At 49.9% G+C, this 26,587-nt stretch overlaps 1 protein-coding gene across 3 annotated transcripts in view; it reads left to right on the top strand.

Annotated features, from left to right (window-relative positions):
• The first annotated feature begins 383 nt into the window (after nucleotides 1-383).
• Nucleotides 384-26,587, top strand: part of Ctif (cap binding complex dependent translation initiation factor) — a 253,456-nt gene continuing 227,252 nt past the window's right edge. For all 3 annotated transcript variants that reach the window (XM_057788585.1, XM_057788586.1, XM_057788587.1), the window contains exon 1: nucleotides 384-575. The gene's annotated coding sequence lies outside the window, so the exon portion shown is untranslated. The remainder of the gene's footprint in view (nucleotides 576-26,587) is intronic.

Raw genomic sequence — 26,587 nt, forward strand, 5'->3', positions numbered from 1 at the left:
TTCAAGATAAGCGTTTCTCTGCAAGCCGGACGGTGCCTTCACCCTCGGTTCTGTTCCCCACCGTAGAGTGCCCCGCTAGCGCAAGAGGTCGTTGGAGGGCTATGTCAATGTAAAAACATTGGTCTGTCCAGGCATTTCAGGCGGCATCCCCGGCGTTCCCTCAGTTCCCAGCTCTCCAGGGCCCGCCATCCCAGGAAAGAAAGGCGAACTACATTACCCAGCAGGCTTGCCGCCACCCTCTTTCCTTTCAAGTCTTTGCACGTGGCCGGAGGGGGAGGCGGGGCCTGGACGTCACTCTCCTACATTCTCTTTCCCTGTGTCAGTACAAGGATCATTTTTTTTTCCTTCCTATACTCCCTCCCTCTGCCTGCCCCTCCCTCCCTGTCTCCCCTCCCTCCCTCCCTCCCTTCTCGACTGGGTCGGTCCGCTGGGGTGCCGAATCCCCTCACGGCTGGGACGCGCCGAACTCCCAGCAGGAGTCGGCTCTCTGGAGCCTGGTCCCTCCCTTCCCCTTCCCTGTCCCCTTCCCCCACCCCCGACGCGGGCTCAGCGCGGCGGCCGGAGGAACCCCCGAGGTGAGCATCCCTTGTCCGCCCTCCTCTTTTAGTCACCTCGGCTTGCGGGTGGATTCGGGGACCCGGGAGGAGGACTACATGACGTGCTCTTGATTATAGATAAATCCGGGAAAACTGCTCCGAACAATTCTCCCCCTTCTCCCTTTCAGTGCGTTAGCTAGCCCGGTGTCCGCACCCTTCCACCATCCCCTCTTCTGGGTCTAGGGGGGGCATCGCACTCTCGGATCTCGTCCCTTCCCAGGGTTTGTCCTTTGGTGGGCCTCGCTACCCGCGCAGTAGGGACCGTGACACCGGACCTCCGAAACCCAGAAGGGTTCCTGGGGCTGGGGACGCGCGTCTTGAGCCCCACTCACGTTGGAGCTGCGCCGTGTAGCCGATGTCAAGTGTACGGGGTTCCGACCCTCCGGGAGGAAGCCCGCGAGAGAGATTCCTCTCCCTTTTGTTTTGGAGCCTCGTTTGCTGCAGCGAGCAGTTGCTCCAGCGCCAGGCAAACTTGCAGCTGTTCCGACCGTGCTCTGCGCTGAGGTCGGAGCGCGACTGGGGAGGCGGCGGCGGGCGCGGCTGCAGCATTCGGGGCTGCGGGAGGGAACCCGTGTGCGCGCGCGCGCGTATGTGTGTGTGTGTGTGTGTGTCCACGCTGCCCTTCCCCGCTGGGCTGACGGATTGTGTCTGTGGTCGCGGCTGTCCCCGCCGGGCTCGGCGATATCTGGATTGCTGTCGTCTAGACAGGCAGCAGACCCCTCCTTTCGTCTCCGGTGAGCCCACGGGCCTCGGAGGGCGCGGCGGCTGGGAGCAGTGGAGGCAGCCTTGGTAGATCCATTGCAGTGGCAGCTTTGGCCATTCTCGCCGCTGTGGCGATTCTGTTGGTTTTAAGAATTAGTATTCCTGTGGCCTCAGAGCAATGGGGTCTGAGGGACAGAAACGCCCTGCAGATCTGGGGTTAAGTTGACAGGCTCCAAAAAGCCAATTCTTGCTGGCGAGTAACCCGAGGGCTGTGGAGTAGGCTGATGAGGGGGGCCTACCAGGTGATGGTCACAGGCACAGGTTTTAGAGGAAGATGGGGGGCGGTGGCTTGGCTGAGACCGATATCTAGGGGACTCGGAGGACCGCGCGCCGGTTCCTGGATGCCATCGGAGGAGGCGTCCCCAGGACCGGGAGTCAGAACTGGTTATTTATTGGCATTAAAAGACAATTCAGGATTCAAGCCCTTCACTCGGCCTCCTTGGCTCAGGTTTTGCAGAGTTCTCAGGGTAGGGGCCAGGGGGCGTGTGAGCTGAGAAGGGGGCGCGGCATGTAGAGGGGAGGGATCGGTGCCTGTGCCTTGCGTCTCGGCACCAGGAGGGAAGCGTCGCCTCCCCCGCCTGTTTGTGTGTGTACACACAGCTTGGTCTTGAAGGGGGCGGCATAGTGGAGAACAGCGTGGGGTGGATGCTTCAAGGGATTGGCCCAGCCATCCCCAAATGGTGTGAGTTGGACTCTCTGTCTTGTATGTGTCCACGCTTGCGTTACTAAGGAATTCTTCCACTGGCGCTGGGGAAGACCTTAAGGTGGCTTGGGCTCTCCGGATGCGTGCGGAAGTCCCCAGCCCTTTGTGGTCTTCCCTCTATAACTCTTTCCCCTGGTCCAGTGACTGGCTGGGAGGATCCACCCAAACTCTGGCTTCCCTCCCACCCCAAACCCCAGAGCTGGGACTCAGGATCCTTGACCCTAGTACGGAGGCTACCCGTGGTACTCGTGCCTGCCCATTCCCTCAGCTGTCTTCCCCTATCCTGGAGAGAGAATCCACTCGTTCAGCCACCCCTCTTAGCTCCCCGTTCTTTAGTTAAGGACCAAAGTAGCCACAGCCTAGGCCCTGTCTGCCTCTGCCTGCAGGCCAGTGGGGTTACACGCCACTGTCTGCCCCGCCCGCCCGGCTGTCATTTTTGAAGCTCTGAGATTATCCTCCTCTGACTAGGGGCCCCTGCACCGCCTGGACACCTCGGAAACTGCAGGCTCGGGTGTTGGGAGCCTCCCCAGGTCGAAAGTGACACAGCTAAGTACCGCCTCTGCCCAGAGGAAGGCGAGGCAGAGCACTGGGAGGAGCGATGGGCTGTCCTGCCGGGTTCCTCTTGCTCAGCGTCGGACCTGGGCCCAAACCTCTGGAATCTCTACTCCCTGCAGCCCTGGGCCATGCAAGGAAATCGCCAGGATTTTCAAACAACCTAAGTATACAGGAACAGATTGCCCTCAACAGACACTAGATAGTGTCAGGATGCTTTGTGTCGGCTCGAGGAAAGTCCTCTGAGTGTGTGAAATCGGACTCCACTGACACAGCAGTAGGCTCAGCTGTGTGTCCTGTGCCTGTCCTGGGGAGGACCACTCTGCTCAGAGGCAATAATTTGTCAGAAGTTCTGGGTATAGTGCCATTGAGACGAGTAGATTTCTAGAATAAGAACATATGTGTATGAATTTACAGAACAGCTCTCCCCTGCATGTCATTACATATTACTAAGAGGACCCTGTGAGGTGGGGCAGGACCAATCCCACTGTACAAAGGAGGACACCAAGGCTCAGGAAGTGATGTCACTTGCCTACCGCCTCTCAGTAGGTAAAAGGCAGCTTTCCTCCTCTTGTGATTTCTCTTCGTAACCCATAGCTGTTTATTGTTGTTTAAGAAAGGGGCTTTCCTGCTGGGCAGTGGTGGACACACCATTAATCCCAGTTCCTCAGGGAGGCAGATCTTGGGGCGGTGGATCTCTGTGAGTTCGAGGCCAGCCTAGTCTACAAGAACTAGTTCCAGGATAGGCTCCAAAGCTACAGTGAAACCCTGTCTTGAAAAACAAAACAAAATAAAATAAAGTAAAATAAATGGTCTCCCCAGTGTTACCTGGCCTACCACCACCTCCCAAATTCTGGGATAACAGGTGTGTACCTAGTACCCACAGCTTTTCATTTTAATAGTGAGCATTTTTTTTGAGGGTGGGTGCTTGGCACCTCAGGAAATGGCCTGAAAAAGGGGTAAATATACTGGTACTTATTCTTTGTCAAAACACTTTGTTGTTGTTGTTTCAAGACAGGGTCTCACTGTATCGCCTTGGCCGGCCTCCCTATATAGACCAGACTATTTCTGCCTCCAGAGTGCTGAGATTAAAGGTGTATACCACCCGTGCTTGGATTTAATCAAAATAAATGCCAATGAATAATGAAAACGGCTACTATAAACCACAGGCCTTTACCATTCATCTAATAATTTGATGTTGATGAGTATATGCCAGCCGTGACATACCTATTATATGTCAGCATTTAGTAAGCACATAGTGTGAATATGCCCTTGTGCATACAGGTGTGTTCATCCAGTCCTTGGTGAATCCAAGATGTGTTGGTTTGCATAGGTTTTTGTTGTTGGTGGTAGTGTTTTGAGACAGGCTTGCCTAGGTTAGTACAGCCCAGGGTGGTCAATCTCAAACTCACAGCAACATTCCTGCTTCAGGCTCCAAGTGCTGCTGAGATTTATTCTTTGCCACTTTCAGTCCATCAAGTTAGTCATGCAACTCCCCTGCCCTCCTGTCTTCCTCCCTCTCTAGGGATGGTCAAATCTAGGAAAGAGCAAAGCAATCCCTCCCCGTCAGTGCAAGGGCCTCAATGTTCCTGCAAAAATGAAGGGTCTCAGACATGACCTTGGAGGGAATTTCAGGTTGACAACCTGGTCAACAAATTTTCTGAACCACCTATCTGCTCAGAAATGTGTCCTGGGCACCTCCAAGCTTGTGTCTCTTGAAGAACATGCAAGAGAAATTAACACCTAGTCCCTACTATGTGTGGAACAGTGATTCTTAACCTGTGGGTCATGACCCCTTCTGAGGTTTTGAATAACGTTTTCATAGGGATCACCTAAGATCATCAGAAAACACAGATATTTATATTATGACTCATTACAGTAGCAAAGTTACAGTTGTGAAGTAACAGTGAAAGTAATTTTAAGGTTGGGGTGGGGTCACCTCAACATGAGGAACTGTATTAAAGTGTCACAGCAGTGTTAGGAAGGTTGAGAACCACTGCTCTAGAGGCTAAAACTGTGTTCCAGCTGTTGTGGTAGATATGGGTGTTTTAGTTTCTCAAGTGCTTGTGATGGACCCATGTAGGCTACACAGTCCGTGTTGTTTGGGGCACACAGAGATACTACAGCAGGACTAGTTAATTTAAACTGCAAAAACAGAGCCCTATGAAAGTACCCAATCATCATCAGTATTTTATAGTGCTTACCTTGGGACCTCGTCAGTTTCATGCATGTCGGTTGCTAGGTCCACACTGGTGCTCAGTGACTTAGAGCAAAGGTAGTGGGAAGGGGTGGTGGGAAAGGTCCTCATGTTTCTGTTACCTGAACTGCAGGCTGTTTGGAATCTTCCAGGTGGGTCTAGAGCAGTGGTTCTCAACCTGTGGGCCGTGACCTTTTATAGGGTTGGCCGGAAAATTTTGGAAAACACACGGGTATCTACATTGCAGTTCATACAGTAGCAAGAGTCCAGTTACGAAATAGCAACAAAATAATTTTAAGGTTGGGGTCACCACTACATGCAGAACTGTATTAAAGGATCGCAGCCTCAGGAAGACTGAGAACCGCTGCTTAGAGCTGTGTTTGGCCAAAGATAGGTAGCCAATGGAGACTTATCCTGACGCCAACCAGCAGGTTCCACTGAACCCAAGGCACTGTGAATATGTTCTTTCTGCCCTACCCCCAGCTCTGATGTGCTGTAACTCAGAGAGAAGCTGTGGTTTTCGTCAAGGTCTCACCAGGCCCTGCAGGGCTTACAGGGTCTGTGCAGACGTTAGTATGAGGTCTGTGATGTTGGTATGTTGGTATGAGGCCTGTGATGTTGGTTTGTTGGTATGAGGTCTGTGATGTTGGTATGTTTGTATGAGGTCTGTGATGTTGGTATGAGGCCTGTGATGTTAGTATGCTAGTATGTGATGTTAGATTGAGACTCTACGGGCTTACAAGGTTTGTGTAGATGTTAGTATGAGGTCTGTGATGTTAGTATGTTAGTATGTGATGTTAGTATGAGGTCTGTGATGTTAGTATGTTAGTATGTGATGTTAGTATGAGGTCTGTGATGTTAGTATGTTAGTATGTGATGTTAGTATGAGGTCTGTAGTGGTTTTTTTATTAATTAATTTATTTAATTATTAAAGATTTCTGCCTCTTCCCCGCCACCACCTCCCATTCCCTCCCCCTCCCCCAATCAAGTCTTCCTTCCTCCTCAGCCCAAAGAGCAAGCAGGTTTCTCTGCCCTGTGGGAGGTCCAAGGACCACCCACCTCCATCCAGGTCTATTAAGGTGAGCATCCAAACTACCTGGGCTCCCACAAAGCCATTACGTGCAATAGGATCAAGAACCCATTAGTATGAGGTCTGTGATGTTAGTATGAGGTGTGTGATATTAGTATGAGGTGTGTGATGTTAGTATGAGGTCTGTCTCTGATATTGGTGTGTTAGTATGTGATGTTAGTGTGAGGTCTATGATATTAGTATGTTAATATGAGGTCTGTGATGTTAGTATGTTAGTATGAGGTGTGTGATCTTGGTATGCTAGTATGAGGTCTGTCTGTGATATTGGTATGTTCGTATGTAATGTTAGTATGAGGTCAGTGATGTTAGTATGTTAGTCTGTGATGTTAGCATAAGGTCCTACAGGGCTTACCAGGTCTGTGTACATGTTAGTATGAGGCTGATTTTATCTAGTCCCAAGTTAACTTGTGTGGTCTCTGTCATCCTCTGATTTCATTGCTCCTACCCCAACTCTAAGGTAGTGGAAATGCTGATCATAATGGTGGAAGCTGGAGGTGGGTGGTTGGGATGCGGAATCTTGTTTCTCAAAGAGACGGGAAGACATACAAACAGACAGGCAAATTATAGTCCCTGAGAAGTCTCCCACAGTGGTGTTTCTGTAGAACTTACCTGATCACGTGTTAGCTGCAGTCTGTAGCCCGAGACGAGCTGTGGTTCAGAACAGGATGAGAGCAAACCCACCCTGGAGTCAGGCAAACTGGATGAAGAAGCAAACTGCCCAGTCTCCATGCAGAGACCTCAGGGCCTCAAAAGTAAATGGCTTGCTCAGGGTCACAAGGAGCTCTTGGCAGAGTGTGACAGGAAACCTTGGTCTTTGATGCCTTACCCAATTTCTTTCTCATGATCCTTCTGCCTCCACCTCTTCAGCATATCCTACTGGTTTAGGTATATGCCACCACAACTGACCCAATTTCTTTTTACACCAGATACTTGCCAAAATGAAAGCAAAAACAAAAAAGTGGCTCCTTATTTGTCAGTCTGCACACTTTGTCGCCTCTCTTTCCTTTGACTCCACTTGGCTGGAGACTGCTCTCCTTCAGGGCTGGCCTTTGTTGCCTTGGATTTTGTCTTAGCATCCAAGAATAACTGAAGGTTTTTGAGGGCTGGGGGCCTTGTGGTGTTCTTATTTGGTGTGCTGCTTTCTGGCCCTGTGGCATGGGCCTAGATGCTGAATGCTACTATGGCCTTGCATTTCCCAAGCTCTTTAACTGAATTAAACAAAGACAAAGGGGCAGTGGGGCAGAAGAGATTGGGGGTGGGGCTTTACCTGGCTTTATGTGTATTACATCAGTCACCCATGTAGACTTTTCATTTCTGCCTGTAAGGTTGGCTTTGTCTCCCCAGCCCATTTATAGGTGAGAAGATCAAGTCTCCCTTTTTAGTGACATGCCCAAGTCCCAAATAAGGCACATGGACCCCATATCTCCAGGCTCCACCCCATCAGTGCACAGTGCTAAGGATGCTTTACCTCTGACATTGTCATTGTTTTGTGAATGGAGACCTGGAACCCTTCAGAGATTTGTGCTTTGTATTGGTCATGACCAGCCAGGGAGCTGAACTCCCCAGCTCACTAACTCCAGAGAAGGATTTTGACGTAGATAAAAGATGGGAAGCAGTTTCCATAGCAATGAAATGTAGAGTAGGACCAGTTTGGGATGGCTTAATGAAAGAAGTGTATTTGGGAGTAGGTCTAGGTATTGGGTGTGAGGGGCTTCTGATTGGATAATGACCCAGAAGTGGATACAGAAAAACTGTGTGCATGGAGTGGGGTGGACCAAAGAGGCTTGGTTGGACTACCCTGTGGTTGGCACAGCTTCTTCATTGCCACTGGGCTTTGTTTCCAAGCCTGGCCCTGTGTTAGACGTGGGCTCCAGCGGAGGACAGGCAGAGGGCCCTGACTCAAATGTAGCAGGAGAGAAACAAATTGTCACTTTTCACTATGATTTTTCAAGTGTGTGATGACATAAGCACCTGCTGTCCACGAGGACTTCCTGAATGAGGCAGCTCAAACATTGACTGTTAAGGAAAGAAAGGAATTAGCCAAAGGAGACCAGAAAAGGGCCTTCTGTGGTAATGAACTGCAGGCACAAAGGGGCAGAGGCTGGAGCAACTGACTCCGGGAAGGTGTGAACTCAAGGACTCAGCTGAGTTGGGGACCAGCTGTGTGACCGATGCTCCTCCAGGATGGGAAAGGGGGCTTTCACAGAGTGGTCTCTGGGCTGCCGGAGCCACAGTGTTTGTGTCATAGGGAGGAGATCTGCAACCAGGCTGGGCACTGGGGATGAGTCAAGGGTCGCATGGAGGGTACTGCCTACTGGCTTGCTCCTCTTGGCTTGCTCCACCTGTTTTTTTTATAGTACCCAGGACCACAAGTCCAGGGATGGTTCTACCCAAAAATAGCTGGGCCCTCCCACATCAGTCGTCAATCAAGCTAATGAACCACAAGCTGGTCTGGTGTGGACTTCTCCATTGAGGTTCCCTTTCCCCAGATGATTCCAGCTTCTCTCAAGTTGACATAAAACCAGCCAGTGTACATGTTAAGCAGGTTTGGGGAGCATGGCCTGTGGTTATTGTTTGCATTTAAGGGGAACGCTACACATACACACACACACACACACACACCCTTGCTTCTGGCCACACTGACTGTGAATGGCAGCCCATGTATGTGTTGGAATAGGCCTGCTGAGGTGGGGTGAGGAATAGAGACTAGTGACAAGTTCAGTGTCATCGGCTTTGGATCAGAATCCCAGCTGGTGCAATACTGGATGAAGAAGGGGAAGCAGGAGCCGCTGTGCTGAGCGTGAGGAGTTATCTCTGAGGATATGGGGGACCTGGACCCTGGCAGGGCTGCTGTAGACAATAGAGCAGACCTCTTCCTCCCATTGTCAGAGAATCCTTTGTCACACAGGGCTGCTGGCTCCTTAGGGAAGCCAGGCAGGGATGCTGTGTCATGCTGGAGGCCCAGCTGGCAGAATCCGACTGCAGCTTTAGCTAGATGCCTTAGAGTGAGTTAGGGGAGAGGCCCTCTGTCTTCTAGCATCCACAGAGAGCGGAGCCCTGTCCCAGACCCTTGAGCAGGGCAACTGCTTTCAGGAGCAGGTGGTGCGCTTGTGCTTGAGGTAAGATGGGGACACACAGAAGCCGCTGAAGAGCCGTACAAGCCAGGAGAGTAGAATGTAAGCTAAGTAACAGAGCACAGCGGAGATCCCCGTTTCGTTCATCCGTCACTGTACTGCTGTTGGGGCCAGCCCAGTCTTCTCTTGTTTGGACCTTCAAGACCCAAAGCTACACGTGGGAGGTGTTGGTCTCCCATGAGTCTTTGCAGGGTCGTGGCCTGTGTCTGGGATCGGAGGTCACCAGAGAAGGTATCTCTGCACAGGTGCTAAGGGGGCACCCCAGTACTGACTTAGGCACTTTCCGTACCACAGTGGAATACCCCTGGAAGCCTTCCAGCTACGGAGTGCCTGGAGATGCTGCAGAAGATGCAGCGGCAGCCTTTCTAAGAACAGCCTGGCTCACAAAATAACAGGGAAGCCCTGCCCCAGATGAGATGTGGGGGTGTGCTTTGGCAGGACTGTGGTTGAAGGATAGCTACCTGGGTTCAGAACCCCAGGGCCCGAGCCCTTATATTGCCTCCTCCGGGACCGGAAACAAGAGAGCCCTGCCTCTAGTAGGCACAGAGGAATTTGCCTGCCTGGAGAAAGCAGCATAGACTAGATAGCCCCCTGCCACCCCATAATGGGTGGTACTGGGCTATTAAGGTTTGAAGTTGGAAGAAAAATACCTCCGGGCAGTTGGAAGCCTCGGGCCTGTTACAGCTTTGGATGTCCTTCTGTTATTTTATTCTGAGGGCTCCAGAGAAGAAATTAGCTCACAGTCTTGGGGCAAGATCCTCCACATTGTGGGTTGGAGGCTCTAAGGACCTAGAGAAGTACTGGGGTTCTTCTTCCATTGTTAATTTAAATCTCTTCTCAGAGTCCAAACCCGGCTTCTAGCCCAGGGCAGTGTGGATGAGTGAACCAAGGGGAGGAAAGATGGGCAGAAGGCCCTGAGCAGGACCTAGAGAACCTAGAGGGCCTTGAAGACAGCTGCACGGGGGTAGAGGCACATGCATGGTGTGGAGAACTGTCCCTACTTCAGCTTAGGTATTAGGAAAGGTCTGTACGTGACATGTGTGAGGTCCTGGGTTCCAATCCCCAGAACTTCAGGGAAAAAAGAAAAAAAGTAACATATTTGTAGATGAGTTCCCATATGTCTACAAAACCCGGAGCCTTCCCTCATGCAGCTTGCTCATACCAAATCCTTACAATGTGTTGTCTTTCCAGGCTGCTGTTTAGGGCATGCAAGGATTCCCATGGTTGTTTCTTCTCCAGACCACATTTTACCATGTCCTCCCTGTGCCCAAAGATACAGTTTCAAACTTGGGGAGACCCCTGGGGTCAGCTGGCTGGCCTTTGATCTGCTTGGGAATGCAGGTCCGAGCTACACCTAGCCTGCCTGTGAGGCTGTATTCCACCTATGAGAAGCTTCCGCCGCCACCGGCCACTTCTGTCTAGAGTCCCTGAAGCCACAGTGACACACGGCTTCTAGTCCTTTCACCATCTTATTTCTGCTGGAAAGGCCTCTGTTAGCTGAGCTAAGACTGAGAGTCCAGCCAGTCTCTGTCTTAATTGATTTAATGCACAGAGGGCTTGTAAGGACAGACATTGAGCAGAGCCGGATGCACAGGCGCTGTCTGTGATACATTAGGTTTTTTTTTTTTTAATTTTTGTTTGATTTTATTCCTGGTTTCTGAAACAGGGTCTAGATATATAGCTCAGGCTCACCCTAAACTCTCTATGTAGTCCATAGTGTCTTGTATCCAAACTTGTGATCCTCCTGTCTCAGCCTTCCAGGTAATGGGATTATAGGTATGAGTCCCTATGGCTGGCTTGATATAGACGCTCTGAGCTACTTTGGCACAATGCTTTTCAGACAGTCATGAGAGATGCCTTTCTTGGATGCCTAGAACATGCTTTTGCTTGTGAAGTGGCTTTGGAGCCACATACACAGGGCTGGGTTCAGTGACTGACTATTGTGTGCTGCTCAGCACTGGGCACTTGGGTATGTGCTTCACAGAATGAAACTAACTTCTGTGAGGGAGACTGCTGGGGGCAGAGACGTGGACATGCCTGACTATAATGGTGGTCACAGAACTCAGAAGTTCTTCAGAAGGAATGTGTGTGGGGCGAGCTGGATGCTGCCTCTGTGATCCCATTATAGGGAATCCCTTAGGATAGGCATCCTCATGTTTCTGTTTGTTAGGGACATGCAGACCTTTGTCATGATCTTGGAGTTTGCTGTGAGTTTGAGCCATGAGATTGAGATAGCGGCCTGGTGCTGAATTCTCATCCTAGACTGTACCCAACAGGATGGTGTTCACATGTATTATTTGTTGTGCCTGGCTGCAGCACCCAGGCTCTCCTATAAGCAGAAACATCAGCTCTTCCTCTTTGCCAAGCAGGGTGACTAGCATCTCTGTGGCTTACATGTCCACTGGCTCATGTCGGCTGTGGAGAACCTCGGCCCCTCCTGTGCTGAGCTTGGCCAGGGTGGGTCAGCTCTGCCCGTTTCTGCTAGACTCCTTGCTGTGCTGACAGCCAGTGGTGAGGGTCAGAGATTCTGGAAACACACCCAGGTACCCCGCTCCTTCCTATGAATGTCGTTTTGCCCACATGCTGCTGGTTCTCCTTAATCGTTTTATCCTAAGGCTATTACCTGGCAGCATTTGGTCCAGGTTAGCCATCATCTGGCACTGGCCAGGCTGTAGGAAGGATGGGATGAAATCGGCAACTCTAAAAGAGTCCCTGTGGTCAGAATAGTGCCTGGAAGAGGCTCTGTGGGTTTCCCACTTTTGAAGAGAACAAGGATCACTGGTCATGTTGCTCAGAGTGGACTGGGTTCTCTGAAAGTCCAGCTGGAATCATTAATCCCGTGGCCTCTCTGGGAGTCAGAGTCTTTATAGAGGGCACTGGGCTACTTCCTTGTGTAGCACAATTGGCATCTATGTAAGAAGGGTACTTGGGCTGGGTGCAGAGGTGCACACATGTAATCCTAGCATTGAAGAGTCTGGTGCAGGAGGATTACTGAGCTACTTAGCAATACCTTATCTGGGAAGGAAAACAGAAAAAGAACTCATGGGCTGCAGATAGAAATAAACAGTGCCCTGGGTTTTATGCCCTGTACCCCCAAACCAAGACTCAAGTAGATTAGAGCAGAGTTAACAGACTGGAGGGCCATCAGGTGAGGTAACAGTTTAAGGGGATATCAAAGGAGGACATGCAAACCTAAGGAGAAAACCTTCAAGAGAAGCCAACTGTCCTGATCCATGGTTCTGGACTTCTACCTCCAGCACTGTGTGCCTTGACTTTCTGTCACTTCAAGCCTCAGCGTGCCTCTGGACAGGGGCATGCACATGTGGTCAGTCCTCTGAACATGTGGACCAGTGAGTCTACCTCATATTGGCTCTTACAAGAGGCCAGGCGGGTACCAGTAAGAGTTTCTGGGTAGCCCAGAAGAGGGGTGGGTTTGTTCTGAAGCCCTTAGAAAGCCCAGTGAGCACTTGTTAAAAACCAAACACTTGTTGGATTGCTAGTGTAAGAGCGCATAGTGGGTGCTTTATAGATATTGATTAGCCTTCCAAACCTAGATTTTATGCATGAAACAACGAGGGCGCAGAGAGGGTTTGCCTTAGGTAGCATAGCTAGGAAGTAGCAGAGCAAATTTCAGGTCAGCTTTACCTCACACACAGGGACTAAGTGGTTATTCCGAGACCACCCACAGTGTTCTGGGAAAGTTTGTCACTGGTAGTCTGAGTGAGCAAGTCATTCCTGTCTATGTGTTTTCTTCTTGGTGACTCCAAGACTTAGATGAAATTACGTCTCGGGTGCCTGCACCCTCTCATTCTGAGGTTCCCTTCATTATCTAGAGTTGCCCACAGTGGGACTGGCATGGAGAAAGAAGGGTCCCTGAGTCTTTTTTTTTTTTTCATTTACTGTCCCTAAATTTTTTTTTTTTTCATTTACTGTCCCTAAGGCTGCAGCTCCAGGTCCACCTGGGCTGGCTTACTGAGGGTGACAGCCTCTCGTTCCCTGGGAGGAGATGCATTCTTTCAGCAGTAGAGTTAATACCACACCACATCAAGCTTCTCAGATCCTGTGAGGAGGGTGCAGGCACCCGCAGAAACACACGGTCAGCTGGGGCTGTTGGAGCCTTGGGAAGCTGACCGGGCATCAGCTTGAGAGCTGCGTTCTTACCCACTCTGCTTCCCTGCTCTTAGCCCCATGCTCTTAGCCCCAGCAGCAGAGGGCCAAGTAAGGAAGTGGCTGTCTGAAGTTCCAGGGACACAGATGGGAAGAGGGCCATCAGAGCAGATGGGAACGTAGCTGTCAACCTCTGTCTGGCAGGCTAGCACGGAGCATATCCCTGGAGGAGGCTGACTTTGCTCACCGCACTGGAGACAGGCTTGCTTAATGGATCTGTAATAGATATGAGAAAAGTGCCTTTCAAAGTGCCCAGTTCCTAGTGGCCTGCTGTGACCTCATTGCTTCTCTGATTCTGGTATTAGGACATTTGGGTGGAGGAGACAGACCCCTATGCCCTCCCTTCTGTTGTCACCGCTCCCAGGGATCACAACTCCTGTTCTTGTGGGGTGCCCGGGAGGCTAGCAGGACTCATGCAGGGCTCTTTAAGAATGACCCGATGACCTAGCGAAGATCACGCACTGAGTCATCCTGTCAGCTGTGCCCGGAAACACAGGTTTGAGACAAGGATCCCACCAATTCGGATTTACCGAAAGCTCTGGAATAGGTGGAAAACAGCTTCGTGGAGTAGCAGGGTGGACCCGGAGTCTGGACCTCACTGAAGATGGGGTCCTTGTCGTGTGTTTCTCCCTCCTAGCATTGTGGGTAGTCTCATAGAATTGCCAACTATCTAAGGGTCCCTGCTCTACCCTCCTTTCAATCCTGGAGATGTAAGAGCCTGGAACTTTGATGTAATCCTGGTTCTTCAAGTTGGGCGTGGCCTGAGGGGTTTGGCATTCAGCAGGTGGATACCTGGATACTTTTCAGGACAGGAGGCATGCTGCTTTATGCCCTGTGGCCTAAGAGCCTCAATGTGCCTCCCACCCCTGGCTAGGATCTCAGAGCCCATTTTCCAGGCTTCTGAGTCTGCTGGAGCATCTAGGCTTTTCCTCAAGGTAAGCACTGTTCTTCAAGGTCTCTCTTGATTGGATGCTCAGTATCTATCCAGACTCCCCTTCCCCGTTCATCCCTACCCCTCCACCTCCTGAAATGGGAGCCAGGATGGGAGAGCGCTCTTAGTCAGCTCCCTCTGTCTAGACATTGTACTGCTTCTAATATGGCCTGGGACAGGCTGTTTCCAGGTTTAGCTTCTAGATAGGGCGATTCCCACCCCACCCTCCTTGTCAGAATAATCTGGGGTAAAGATCTATTTTTCTAGCCTGGGCTTCATCCAGCCTTGGTGGTAGCCAAAGCCACCTCTGCCCAGATTCATTTGAATGGTCCTGGAAGCCAAGAATCTGATGCAAAAGCAGTGAGATATTTTTAGATTTATTTAATTTTTTGTGCATATATGTGTATTGTGTGCCCATGGAGGTCAGGAGAGGGGATCAAATGCCCTGGAACTGAGTTCCGTTTGATTACGATCCACTGTATGTGTCCTAGGAACTGAATCCAGGTCCTCTGCAAGAGCGGTAAGTGCTCTTAACTGTTGAGCCATCTCTCTAGGCCCAGAGACAGATTTTGTGTTTTTTGTTTTGTGGCAGGGTCTCAATACGTAGCCCAGGCTGGCCTTCTGTCTCAGCCCCTTGACTACTGGGATTAAGACACAAACTACTAGATCTGTGAGGTTCTTGAGAGATGATTCACCAGGCCTGGGAAAGCTAGGGGCCTTGCCTGGGGACCTGAGACTGCCCCTTGCGTTAGGACCTGGCCCCTCTAGCTTAGGACCATGGCTGTGGTGTCTCAGGCTCTTCAGCCCCCCACCTTTACTCTTTTCTGCTCAGAAAACAAAGCCCTGTGGCTCCTCACATCACCTCAGTTTGCAGAGGCCCTGTGACGTGGAGGGACAGGTGATGTGATGAAGAGTCCTGATTGTGGATGCCACTGCCTTGGGAGACTCCTGGGTGGCTAATGACAGGCAGCCATGAGTGTTTCTGTCAGGCCCGTCTCCGAGCCCATTAGATCATGGGGCTCTGACCTCATGCATGTTTAATCTCCTGATGGATCCACAATGCGCAGACTGCTGGAGGCAGAGAGAAGCGGAAGGTGAGGCTGGCTTGAAGAAATGCTCCCTGGGGGTGTCTTAGAGTGCTGTTCCTTTCCCCAGTAACATCCTGTCTGCACTCTGCTCTTTTGTTGCATGGAGTGGAACTCTGCTCCTACACAGTCCCCCTGCCATGACGGAATGCCAGTTATTCCTGGAAGAGGGAACAAAATAAGTCTTTCTTCCCTCACACTGTTCATGGCCAGTATTTTGTCATAACATAAGTAACAAGCTCAATGACTTCCTAGCTGGGCAGTAGACGAGGAGGCCACCTTTCAGATGAACACAACACAGTCTCTTGGCACATGGCCCTGTGGAAGTCTCTGGGGCTTGGGCGGGCGGGCGGGCGGGGGTGAGCTCAGTTTGGAGTGAAGTAGGGAGGGGAACGTAGGACAAAGGAAAGGCAGACCCTGCCCTATCTCAGGAACCATTAGCCAGCTGGAAGCATACTGTGAACTCAGTGAGGGCCTGCTTTGGTTGCCCTTCTGCAGAGGCGGCAGGCACAGGGCTTCTAGCTCTTTAGGTCTCTGCACTTCTGGAAGCTTCAGCATGGACCCGTCTCTCTGTTTCTGAATACTGCTCGTCTCCCCAGAACTTACCCCATTCGTCCTCAGCTGTCTGTCCTGCTGACCATGCAGAGCGGTGGAACTGTGTGTGTGTGTATGGGGGGGGGGGTGTTCCTCATTGTCCCAGCATCAGGAACATGGAGGTGCTGAGAAGTTTGGTTTCTAGTTTTCCTGCTTCTTGGTGCCACCTTCTTGTTGCTCCACAGGCCTTATTCTGTACACACACACACACACACACACACACACACACGGAAGGAAGGAAGCAGCTCCTGTGTCTGCTGTTATGAGGACACAGCTCCATTGAGTTCGGGCCTTACGCCTTTGGTCTCCCTTGACCTTCATTAGCTCCTTAAAGCCCCCTTCTCCTGGTGCAGTCACATTGGGGGTCAGGCCTCCAACAGGTGAAGTGGGAAGGAATATAATTAGTCTATAACTAGTTCCATCCAGTGAGCCCTTCTTATGACTTAAAGAAATACATTCATAGAGCTGGCAGAACAGGGCGATTTTAGTTGACTATATAGAAACAGGTAAGACATTTCATGCCTCATATTTGTTTAGATATGCATCAAGGAGAAACTAAAATTGCAGGTGGTACAAGCCTGTAATCCTGGCACTTGGGAAGAAGAGGAGGTGGTGGCAAGAGGTTCAGGAACTCAAGGCTAGCTTTGGCTGCAAAGTTCCAGGCCAGCCAGAGCTATAGTATAAACAAGCAGTGAGGGTGTAGCTCAGTGGTAGAGTGCTTGCCTACCATGTGTGAGCTATACTATAACTATAATATAACCACTGAGAATATAGCTCAGTGGTAGAGTGCTTGCCTAGTGTGTGTGAGCTGTAATATAACTATAATATAACCACTGAGAATATAGCTCAGTGGTAGAGTGCTTGCATGAGCTATAATATAATTATAATATAACCGAGAGTGTAGTTCCGTGGCAGCGTGCTTGCCTGGCGTGTGTGACACTCTGGTTCACCTCATTGTGCCTTCTTCACTGGATACTTGGGCTTCTTCACAACATGGCAGGTGGGTTCCAAAAGTAAATGTACCAAGAAATGAAAGAGTGACTGCCAGTGACTTATGGCCCAGTCCAAACACTGGCTGAGTGTGCCATCTTGTGCTATTTGGTCAGGAATCCATATTCAAGGGGGCGGATGGGGGCTTTGAAGAATTGGAGGCCATGATTTAACCATAGAGTTGGTCTCACCCTTCCTCTTCAGAGGTCTTTGTGGAAGTCTAAATTCACTGCCTACTTGTTGCCTTTTGTGGAGGGACAAAAAAGAAATGTGTATAAAAATTGGTCTGTTGCATTCATTTTTGTTTTGTTTTGTTTTTTGAGACAGGGTTTCTCAGTAGCTTTGGAACCTGTCATGGAACTAGATCTGTAGGCCAGACTGACCTTGAACTCACAGAGATCTGCTTGCCTCTGGCCTCTAAAGTGCTGGGATTAAAGGCGTGTATGGTTTGAACTCAGTGATAATTAATAAATACTTCATTTTATTCATTCTGTAGAAGTTGGCCCTGCCCCATTATATTAGTCGCTTTCCCAGTGTTATAATAAAATACCATGACCAAAAGCAACTTACAGAGAGAAAAAAAGAGAGAGATTATGGCTTACAGTTTTAGAGGGAGAATCTATCATGGTGGAGAGCATGGCAGCATGTGACCAGCATGGGGGCTAGATAGTCACATTCTTAGCCACACGCAAAGAAAGCGAACTGGCAGTTGGAAGTAGGCAAAATCTAAATCTAAATCAAAATCTAAAGGCCTGCCCCCAGTGACTTCCTTCAGAAGTGCTGGGCCACCATAAAATCCCCAAACAGTGCCACTAACTGGGGAACCAAGTGTTCAAATGCCCCAGACATTGGGGGCATTTCTCATTCTCCCAGTCCTGTGTGTGATGCTTTTCATTTTATCTGACACTTTTCCGGTTCTCTCAGATGTAGCCTCTGGCCCCACACAGGACAGAGCGTTTCCCTGCAAGGCTGCCTACAGATCAGAGCTGTCTCTTGAGAGGCTTCCCTGTGGCTGAGCCTGGGCTGTCTGCAGAGCTGCAGGGACCCATCTGGATGTGTATGGCTCCATGCTTTGCTTTCAGGGTTCCTGGGGCATCAGTGGGAAAAAAGCGGTGCCTCTGCAGCCCTTTTTTTCAGCAGCATGACATGGTGACAGTCATGGGGTGTCTGTACCCTGTCTGTGATGTTTCTTTGCTGGCCTGGGACTTGGCATTATGGAGTGCCTGGTTTAGGGCAGCCAGCACCCTAGCTTCTGTTGTTGTCAACGAACCTCGCCAGCCTTGTTTCCTCACCTGTCAAGTAGAGGACTCATTTTGGTCCAGGGGTTGGCAGTCTGTGGCCTGCCCCCCAAACTCAGCCCAATGCCAGCTTCTTATGGTGAAGTTTTACTGAAACAGTCAGGGCAGTCCTTTCTGTGTGTCGGTGGTGGTTCTGATTGGCACAGAGAAGACATGGTCCATGAGGCAGCATGTCTGGCCTTTTATGGAAAGCCGGTGTAAAATACAATCGGCCCGCAACCCCCTCCTCAGTATCGGTGGGATTTGCATCTGTGGAGCCAACTAAGACTCAAAAATATTTTTTAAAGAACTGTATCTGGGGTAACCCTGGTGGCTCATGTCTGTAACCCCAATACTTGGGAGGTAGCAGGAAGAGGATCAGGAGCTGAAGGACATTGTCAGCTGTATATTAAGCTAAACTTGATCTTGAACTTGAATACTAACTAGCTTGATTGACCTGCTTGAGGCCTTGTCTCAAAAAACCAAGCAAACAAATAGATTTTATCTGTACTGAACACGTGCAGATTTTTTCTTGTTATTCCTTATATAATATACTATAGCAACTATTCATACCATATTTATATTGTGTTTGGCATGTTAAGTAATATAGATTTGAGTCTGGGTACATGGGAGAGGATATGTAGATTGTATGTAAATACTGTGCCTTGTATTAGAGACTTGAGCATCTGGGTTCTAGAACCCATGATCCACCATCCCTCATAGCTACCAAAAGCCTGAATGTTTGTCAAACTTAGTTTTAATGAGAAAGTTCTTCAAACATCTTTAAAAAAAATTTTAATAATAGACACAATCCATATACTACTTACCATATGCGTTATTCCAAGAGTTTCAATATTGCTGTCTTGCTTAAACCTTGAGGAAACACAAGGGGGTAAGTGGAAGCACCATGCTCACATTTTAGAGAAGATAATAAGGAAGTTGAGTTTACAGAGAGGTTGAGTAAATTGCCTAAGGTCGCATAGCTCCTAAGAAGCAATGATCTGGCTCCAGATCTCCCTTCCTGTCCACACTACGCTGTTCCTCCCTGGTGGCCTTTCTGAGCCTGGATAGCTGAGTAGAACTGAGGTGGCTTGGCCAGCATCTTGTTCTCCCTTTAATCCTTCCACCAGTGTCCCAGCCCCAGGGTCTCAGGATCCTACAAGACAATTTTCACAGGCCACAGAACCTTAAAGAATAGCCTTCAGGCCGCTGGTGGAACAGGGTGTTTTTCAGTCAAATGCTGAGGAATGTATATAAGAAAATATAAAGCCTCGTATTTATTTAAAAGAAGCAGCTGGGCTTGGTGGCACAGACCTGTAACCCCCACACATGGAGGGAGGGTGGTGAAGAAGGAGGAGAGGAGGACAAGGAGGAGGGGGAGGGAGTAAGAAAAGGAAGGATAAATTCTAGTACATATAAGCTCTTCAGAATTCTAGTGCATAAACTCTGCCCTAACCTCTGCTGGGCTGCTGTAACAGAATTCTCCAGGCTGGGTTGTGTATAAACAATTAGAATTAATTTAGCTTTCAAGTTGGAGGATGGGGTATGTGAGATCCAGGGGCTACATCCAGTGGGTGCCTTCTGATGTGTCCTAAGTTGACTGACCTCTCAGAGCTAAGTCTTTTTCGGGTCTGTATTGATCTCTTTATAAAGGTGGAACACTGTGACCTCCTGCCCTCCTCCTATCAGGCCCTGCCTCCCAGTGCCAGCTTTTGGAGGACACATTTAGATTAGAACATTCTTCTGTGGGAATAAAGAAGCCAGATAAATAGGCTTTCAATTGGTCATCATGCCCAAGAAATGAAACCAGAAAGCAAGGTGTCTTTTCTATAACCTTTCTAGGGCTACACAGATGTTAGACCAATCTATTTGGAGCCAATTCCCTGGGCCAGAGGGTCTCAAACTCTGGTGACAGATATAAGCTAACCAGGGAGAAAAAGCAGAAAGGAAGTCTCAGAACTGGAGACCCCATAGGCAGAACAGAGCATTGGATCACAGACTGGGCTCCTAGGAATCTGACGTTACTAAATTCAAGAGAAAACCAACAGGCAACTCTTCCCCCAAGATCCCAAGAGGTCTAACCTAACCACTTCCAAGTTCAGCTTCCTGCGGCCAGTCAGAATAAAAGATGCCTTAAAGAGACACAATAATAACCAGCAAGGGTGACTTATGTCACCTGCCCAGCTCCCTTTCCCAGTACCCAGAAGCCAGAGTGAGGAGCTGGGAGGTTGAGTGGTGGGTTCATTCTCCTAGGAGGTATAGCCTGGGGCTGTACAGCCCTGCAGGTGCTTCCTAAGGCAGGATGACTGTCTCAAGCCCTCTTTTCTACAATGGGGGAGGTCTGTGGAAATGAAATGCAGCCTCCTCTGGGCCTTGCAGTATTGACTCCTAGGAGGGGGAAAAAGATGACCTTAAACCTTTTGATTTTTACTCTAGAAGCTTCCTAGCCTTATTCAGACTTGCTGTCCTCAAGGGCCATTTGCCAGCAATCCTACTGGTCTTAGGCGTGGAGTAGGTCACCAGTGTTCTGGAAGCCAGGGCTTGCTCTGTGATGGGGGCATTTGTGGAAGTGGGAGAACTATGGAGGGAGGGACTTTTTTTTCCTTCCTTACCTAGAAAGCAGGCAGATTCCTGCAGGTCTGGAGCAGGGGACATAGTCCTGTGCTAATGGAATCGTACCTGGGGAGGGACCTTTGGGGTGAGGGTTAGTTCTACAAGCCCTCTGAACAGCCCTTGTAGGTCTTCCCTAAAGCCAGGCTCTCCTGTAGCATGTCCTAGGAGAACATTAGACCTTGTGTGTTTAATAGTTAACCTTTGAAGGAAAGTAGATATCACATAAAACCTAAGTTACTTAATTAGAATGTTTTTCTTTTTTTTTAAGAATTATTTATTTTACACACATGAGTGTTTCGCCTGTATGTATGTCTGTGCAGTACATTCCTGCCTGGTAGAGGTCAGAAGAAGGCATTTGAGTCCCTGGAACTGGATTTGTAGATGGTTAGAAGCTGGGAACAGAACCTGGGTCTTCTGCGAGAGCAGCAAGTGCCCTTAACCACTGAGCTATCCCTCCATCCCCTGAACTTACTTCATTAGAACAGTCATTGTAGAAAATCAAACTCTGTTTCTCTTGGAAGTTACCCCTTAGAGTGTGTGGCCAAGCAGGTACTTCTCAGCCATTTTAAAGGAGTTCCACAAAGAGATGGAACTACTTCTGTTGCATTAAGTTACATCTAAAGAAGTGTGAACCACTATGTTCATTTTCACACCTTACACCGCCTTCCCCCTTTTCATGGCAACTGGCCACAATGCAATTATGCTAAATAATTTTGCATACTTAATTAATTGGAGGTCTCGATTTGTACCCAATTCTGTTCTTTTCCCTATCACTGCCTGTGCCTCTCACGTGATGTGGAGAACGGGCACTCTGTTCTGTGATGCAATTCCAGCAGCCCAGGGTACTTACAGCCCTCGCCTGCGACCTTCTGGGCAGAATGCCTAGTTAGGGTCCGTGTTTCCCGGCTGTCACTCTCCTCCCGTTACAGGAAACAGCTGAGCAGTTGCCTGGACTGCTGGGTCCTGAAATAACATCAGGTGCCACTCATTTGTGCTGCAGTTTACGAATTTCCTGAGTGTTCTCTGTTGGCTTTGGGGCCAGGAAGGCAGTGTTACTATTTAGGTTTTGCCAGACTCCTCTGGGAAACTGGATGTGTCACGCGGGGCTTTGCAACTGACACAGGACCAGAGGCTGTGTCGTGACTCTCATTCTCCTCTCATGGTCTTCCTGCCACACCGTAGCGTCATAGGTGGGCCCCTGTGTTCTAGTTTTCTGGTCTGTAAGGTTGCTCTTCTGCATGGTGCATCTCCACTGAGCCTAAGCCCTGTTTTCCAGGGCAGTGTGACTGGTCTGTCTCAGTGGGATTGGTGCCGGGAGGTATTTTAGGTTTATATTACCATAATGAAATATCAGAGTCAGGCTTGCTTTATAAAGCCATGAGGTTGCTTTACTACATACATCTGGAGATGTCAGGGTGTGGCTCTTCAGCATCTGGGAGACTGTGGTGAAGATAGGAGAATGTGTGTGACGTCAGGGTCACACTGGAAAATAGGAAGCCAGGAGACTTGGGATCCTACTGTCTTCTCGTCTTCTCTGAGGGCACACCCCCCAGACACCTCCCACTAGGCTCCATCTCCAGACACTCCCAACAATACCACATTTGAGGATCCAGCTGTCAGCCTGTGGCCTTTTAGGGGCCAACCCCAAACCAGGTCAAAACAGGGAGGAGATGAGAGTTGAGCTGCTAACAGTAGTGAGAGTCAGCAGAGACACTGGTACCTGGGAGCTGCTGATGGCTTAGAAGCAGAGAAGCCAGCAATGATGCTTTGGGTATCAGTGGTGGCAGAAGTGTCGGGGGATGCACCCAGGAGGGGGGAAGACCCAGCAAGGAATGCAGAAGGGACAGAGATGTGACTCTAGAGACACAGACCTATCCAGTAAGCCATTTGGCCATGAATTAGTTTCTCACTCTGAAACCTTGGTTGACCTCGACTGTAAAATGAAAATAGATTTGCTGTTTTTTAAAGATGTATGCGAAAATGCTTTTAGAGAGTGGGGAAAACGCCAAGTGTTAATTTCAGAAGGGGAAAAAAAAAAAAAACAGGCTGCTGGTGTGAGGATCTCCTTCTGATGTTGGCACCCTGCACCTAGCAGACAGAAGTGAGAGCGCAGGCTCGTTTTCCCGCGAGTAAGTGACAATGTTGCAGCAGCAGAGCCATGGAGGATGAGAAGTGAGCAAGCTCAGGCTCTGGGTGTTCTGGTGGGCATCGGAGCCTTGAGCTGCATCCCTGCCCTGCCCAAGGTCTCGGATCCCGAGTGCCAGACCCACAGACCCAGTCTGCCTCTGTGTGCTCAGGCCACCAAGACAGAGGCCAAGGATGGGGTGGCTTAAACAACAGCCATCTGTTTCTTACCAGTTTTTGAAGACTGGCAGTCAAAGGTGAGGTGCTAGTGGGGTCGGTTTCTTCTGAGCCTTTCTTCTTGGCTTGTACATGACCGTTTTTTGCATCTTCATGTGGCTCTCCATCGGCCTGGCTCTGTCCCTGTCTTCTCTTCTCAGACACCTACCTGCCAGATTGGATTGGGACTCACCTAGGATCTCACTTCACTTGAAGTACCTCTTTAGAGGCTCTGTCTCCAAATCTAGACACACTCTGAACTGTTGAGGGTTAAGACTGTTCCATGAATTTAGGGCAGACCATTCCTTCAGCATTGGACCTACATTGGACCCTTTAAGGAATGGAAAAGCAATGCCCCGTAGAAGGGACAAACCTTGCATAGCTCCAGGGAGCCTGTGCAGACAGTGGGGGAGGGGTGCCAGTGAGAAATGCAGCAAAAGGCAACAAGGATGAGTGTGTGTGTGGGGGGGTAGCTTGGGGCATCCAACGCACGTGAATTAAATTTTCCTAAAGAGATTTCAGAAATGAACCCCCAGTGTCAAAAGGTTCCGTGAACTTGGTCTGTAAGAGATTTCATAGTAGGTTTTCTTTAAATGCCCAGCCTCGCCAGTATGCTTGAGAAATGATTTGATTTAATTCTATGTGGTTAAAGCACTCCTTTTTCCAGCCTAGCCATTAAAAGCAGGGCGGCAGCCTGCAATTAGTGTATTGCTCAATCTTCCTCCTCTGAAGGGCACCTCAATCCCCAGCCTTGCACAGTCACTGCCGAGTACCTGAACTGGGCACTCAGTGCCCTTGCTGTAAGTCAGGGCTGGGCAGCACCAGCTATCTGGCCCCTGACTGGGGCCGTGGCACTTGGTGTCCTATAAACTAGTACTGGCTTGTTTGTTTGTTTGTTTGTTTGTTTGTTTGTTTGAGACAGGATTTCTCAGTGTAACAGCCCTTGCTGTCCTGGAACTCACTCTGTAGACCAGAACTCACAGAGATCCCCCTGCCTCTGCTTCCCGAGTTCTGGGATTAAAGGCGTGTGCCACCACCACCCACCCCAGCACTGGCTTTTATCTTTGTCAGCAGCATGATTGACCTTCTTCACCTCTGTCCTTGGGGACAGTGACACTGGTCTCCTCCAGTTAGGGGACAGGATGATCTTGACCAAGACACACTGAGTGTTGTACACAGACCTGTAAACACACATCAAGTTCACTGATAAACTTCTAGTCTCCTCAGTAGGATGGGAAGGTGTCTCTTGCCTGGCATTATGGATATCCAGAGGAAGCCTTTACCAAACGGGCAGGCCAAGGAGAGCCTGTCTAACCAGGGGAGAGTTTGAGGGAAGTGTGCAAAATCCTTAGCTCATCACAGCTGCCCTTCTGGGAAGGGGGTCACTTTCTTTCCTGGGTGAAGAGGTGCTTGGTAAAGTCTGATGCTGGTCTGTTAGTCTGACTCCTTCCCCCATCATGAATAATCATTGAGAATTCACTCTACGCCAGGAGCCCTGCTGAGTTAAGGGCATTGTGACCTCTCACAGGCCACATCATAGGAATGCACAGGCCTGCAGGGAGGGCACCCTAGAACGGGACAGATGGGCAGGAAAAGAGAGGTCCGTGAAACAGGGGTATGTGGCTGTGGGGATACCTGGTCCAACGGGAGGAGTCAGTAAAAGCTTCTTATGGAAGCCCTGAGCAAGCAGAGAGCCAAATCATAGGTCTCAGGTCGTCTGGTCTGGCCTGAGGGGTGACTAAGCTCAAAGGAACATTCTAGGTCAAGGCCTGAATTAGAGGGCTGGGGTGGGGCCTGAGATACTTCTGTGGACCCAGGATTGGGTATGTCAAGCAAGGAAGAGCGCTGCAGAGTTGGGCAGGCCGCAGGTGCGCAAGTGAGGGAGCCAGAGCTACTGCACTCTGGCAAGTACATGTTGAGGCCAGACACACAGCCAGGGACAGAGGACTGCAGCTCTCCTGCCCACTTCAGGTACCCTGTCCTGGCCTGGGCAGGAGGCCCATGGCTGCTCAGAGGGCTCACTCAATCCCTTCCTGGCCCCTCAACCCAGAAGTCTTGCTTTTTGATCTGTAAAGATATGGGTGACTTCAGAATCCTTGTCACCAAGCTGTTGGCTATTCTTCTGGGTAGTGGGCTCCTCTGTGCCTCTTCATGCCAGTCTGGGTCTCTTTAGAGCCCAGCATCCTCCGTTGTTTAGGAAGAAACCGATCCATGTGCATCTGTTAGCAAGGGAGACGGAAGAGAATGTGGATCTAAGTAAGGCATGCCGTTTCTGTACCATGAAGGCATGCTGGCAGGACTAGGCTGGTTTTGTAGTAAATGGGACTTTGTGACTATGTCCTTTTCTTGTCCCGTGCCAATGTGCCTACTTACAAAAGGTCATCTTGCTGTTGAACTTGCTTTCTGGAGTTTTAGCCATGTCCTAGCTTGCTTCCCCATTGCTAGGATAAAACACCAAGGCCAACGCTTGAGGAGGTTATAGTCCTTGCAGGTTTATTTTAGCTTGCAGGTTATAGTCCATCTCTAGAAACCAGAAGGGAGCTTAAACCAGGAGCTGGAGCAGAGATCATGGACGAGCGCTGCTGACTGGCTGCTCAGCTTGCTTTCTTACATCCCCGAGGGCCACCAGCCTAGGGCTGGTGCTGCCCACAGTGGGCCAGATCCTCTCATCTCTATTAGCAAACAAGAAGATGCCTCACAGACCAGTCTGATGGAGGCAGTTCCTCAGCTGAGGCTCCCTCTCCCTCCGTGTGTCTAGTTGACAAGTACGAGGAGCCGTTACAACGTACCCCAACCACACTCTCCATGAGGAAGATGAACAGCGCTCAGTTCTCACTTGGCATCTCCATTCCTAAGTGGGTCTGGGGAGTGCAGCTTTTCCCCTGAGCACCGCAGCCCCGGTTCTAGTGGTAAGGAAGAGTGGAGAGATGGATGGCGAAGAGTCAGCTGACAGCTGTAGTGATGGCATGCCCTAAGAATGGGCTCGGAAGACCAGCTGCTCCCTGAGGACCAGCTGCTCCCCGAGGACTGGGCTCTATGCCTTCTTTCTCTGTGGTGCTCGGCACCATATGGTGTGTGGTAGCTGTTGCTGCGGGGATTAGTGAATGTGATAGGGACCCAGAGGAGCCTGTTATGGTTGGATGTACTGTGTCCCCTGGGGTGCGGGTATCACAGGCTAGGTCTCCAGTGCAATGGTGTGAAGGTGGCGGTACCTTTAAGAGGCAGGGCCTGATAGGAGATAATTAGAGCACCTTGGTCTGATTAGACCCTGCCTGCGTGGCACCTTCTGCCCAGGGCTGTACCATATGAATGCTCTGGGCACACACTGGAAGTGGAAGCCTCGGCACCGTCCTAAGGGAGCTTGGTAAAGTCAGATGGAGACTTGGGGACAGTCTGAGGTTGGTGTGCAGCAGCGATGGGTGTTATTACCCCTAGCTGCAGAGTAGACAGACGCTGCATTCCTAATATTTCTCTGTAAAATTATGTGATTATGACTTATCGTCCACTTCCCTTTTATATTTTGAATGCTTTTCACTATTTTTTTTTCAAGATTTGA

This window comes from Chionomys nivalis, chromosome 14 (genome assembly GCF_950005125.1).
Source record: "Chionomys nivalis chromosome 14, mChiNiv1.1, whole genome shotgun sequence".
In the NCBI taxonomy this organism is placed as follows: Eukaryota; Metazoa; Chordata; class Mammalia; order Rodentia; family Cricetidae; genus Chionomys; species Chionomys nivalis.